The following is a 3,059-nucleotide window of genomic DNA, read 5'->3' on the forward strand; positions in this document are numbered from 1 at the left end:
TTCATATACATAAACATTTCAGCTTAAAACAAGGATTTCAATATAGTGTCCTCTTTAAATATTTTATTGATAAAATTCACTATAGCTATGAACTATGTTTACTGAGATAAAAATGTGCAATTTTGAAAGTTTTTTAAAAAAGATTTATGTATTTATTTTAGAAAGAACAGGCTAGTGGGGGGAGGGGTAGAGGGTGAGGAAGAAAAGAATCTCAAACAGATTCCAGCTGAGTGTGGACCTCTATGGGAGGTTTGATACCACCACCCTGAGATCATGACCCAAGCCACAATCAAGAGTCTGATGCTTGGGGCACCTGGGTGGCTCAGTGGGTTAAGCTGCTGCCTTCAGCTCGGGTCATGATCGCAGGGTCCTGTAATCGAGCCCTACATCGGGCTCTCTGCTCAGCCAGGAGCCTGCTTCCTTCTCTCTCTCTCTGCCTGCCTCTTTGCCTGCTTCTGATCTCTCTCTGTCAAATAAATAAATAAAATCTTTAAAAAAAAAAAAAAGAGTCTGATGCTTAACTATCTGAGCCCTCCATGCACCCTTGAAATTTCATTTGTCAGTAGAAATAAAGTATCTTCAGTACAAACCAGTTGTTTGAAATAAATATGCTTAGTTTGAGAATAGTTTTGGGGGCGCAGGAAATACATGTTTAAAATTTGCCTAATGAGGGGCGCCTGGGTGGCTCTGTGGGTTAAAGCCTCTGCCTTCAGCTCAGGTCATGATCTTAGGGTCCTGGCATGGAGGCCCGCATCGGGATCTCTGCTCAGCAGGGAGCCTGCTTCCTCCCCTCTCTTTCTCTCTGCCTACTTGTGATCTGTCAAATAAATAAATAAATAAAATATTTTTTAAAAATAAAATTTGCCTAATGGGTTTTGGAAATTACACTAAAAAAAGTCTGAACAGGATACTAATGTATCAAGCAGCTGCTGGTTGATGCTAACTACATGTAATTCACAAATATGTCAGCAGATGGCAACTGTGAGCTTTGAGTTTCTAAAGTTTAGCTTTAGCCCAAAGTACTTCGGAGTGGCAAGAATCAATCCTTCAAAAAAAAAGGACCTGGCATCAATTTTTAACTCTGAATGTTCTTCCTACATGCTTATTATATTGCTGAACTAACATGTGCACCATGCTTACACTAAGGAAAAACAATGAGAGTACATTATATTTTAGCGGATATACAAGATTTTACATTTTTGCGAACTGTAGCTATTGCTGAAAATCCATAGAAATAAAGTCATCCAGATGTATCTGTCCGTAAGTTAAAACCCAGCTGCTTTATTTAATAAGGTAATGTTTTATTGGTAGTGAAATCATGCCCCATAGGATTAATGAGGTTGAAGCCAGCAGTAGAAAGCTTGTTTTCCAGAGAACGGTTTCCTCCCATTAAGCTATTGTGTCTTTTCAGACTCCACTAACAAACTCAGTAACTGTCTCTGCAGAAGCCTGGACTCCAGGTCAACCGATCTAGCTCCAGCCTGTGACTATGCAGCACCCTGCATTCCTTACCAGAGATAAGGAGCCCAAGAACCCACCATTTTATACTGGCTCTCGGAGCATGCCCACAGTCCTTTCTCCTTGTCCTAACATAACTTTCTGACCTCAGGGGCTAAATTTCGCTTCACCAGTGTTAAGTCTCCAGCCCAAAGTGAACGTGGGATGTCTGTTACATATATTTTTTGCTCAGTGCACGTGCTCCATCTTTCTTCATGAATAGTCATCCGTTTTCCTGCCCTTTTCATCAACATGTATATAATCTCAACCCCCATTATTATAAAAAACTTGTTTTCAGGGGTGCCTGGGTGGCTCAGTGGGTTAAAGCCTCTGCCTTCAGCTCAGTCATGATCCTGGGGTCCTGGAATCGAGCCCCGCATCAGACTCTCTGCTCAGCAGGGAGCCTGCTTCCCTCTTCTCTCTCTGCCTGCCTCTCAGCCAACTTGTGATCTCTGTCAAATAAATAAATAAAATCTTAAACAAACAAACAAACAAACAAAAACCAAACTTGTTCTCTTCCCCTTCAGGCAAGTGGATTTGAGACTTGTCCTCTGGTTTCCTGGTTTACTCCCTCTCAAATAAACCTTTTCCTTGCTACATACCTGATGTCCCAGTGACTGGTTTTACTCTGTGTCCATCAGGAAGACGGATTTGGGTTTGGTTGCACTCATCCTTAACGTCAGGTCCCTGGTTGTCATCAGCACCGCCTGAAATGTGGTTAGAAATGCAAATCCTCAGGCCCCACCCTAGGCTTCCTGAATCAGAACTCTCTGAATGGAGCTCAGCAATCTGTTTACCAAGCCCTCCAGGCGATTGTAATACCTGAGAACTTTGGGAACCAGTGCCTCAAAACATCTTGAAATGCAGGAGAGAGGTTCTGAACTGATCATTTTTATTCAGGTATAATTGACATAAATGCAGTATAATTAACAATGTAGCTGATTATTTCTTTCAAGTGATTTAGCACACACAGTAGAGTTTGCAAAATAAGTAGCATAAAAGAGTATACAATTTACATAGACTCAGAGATAGAATGCCAGTGGTTAATTTCCACACATTTCGTAAACTGAATGAAAAACTTCAGTTTATGTATCCTTCTAGATGGTACTGAAAGGGATAGATTATGGTAAATTGTACGTTGGAACTTAACTAACAAAATTAAATCAAAATATGATTATTTCCAAGGAGTATAGAACAATCTTCAGGAAGCAAGGAAAACAATTCCCTATAAAACAAGTGTTATTCTTATTTGTATTAACATGTGTGCATATTCCATTCTCTCTCAGGCATCATTAAATCTTCCTTCAATTCCATTGCTGAAATAGGAGGCACAACCATTTACAAATTTTTTTTTTTTTTTTTTTTTTTTTTTTTTTAAGATTTTATTTTATTTTATTTGACAGAGAGAGAGATCACAAGTAGGCAGAGAGGCAGGCAGAGACAGAGGGGGAAGCAGGCTCCCTGCCGAGCAGAGAGCCCGATGCGGGGCTTGATCCCAGGACCCCGAGATCATGACCTGAGCCGAAGGCAGCGGCTTAATCCACTGAGCCACCCAGGCGCCC

The sequence above is a fragment of the Mustela lutreola genome, chromosome 4 (genome assembly GCF_030435805.1).
Source record: "Mustela lutreola isolate mMusLut2 chromosome 4, mMusLut2.pri, whole genome shotgun sequence".
Lineage (NCBI taxonomy): Eukaryota > Metazoa > Chordata > Mammalia > Carnivora > Mustelidae > Mustela > Mustela lutreola.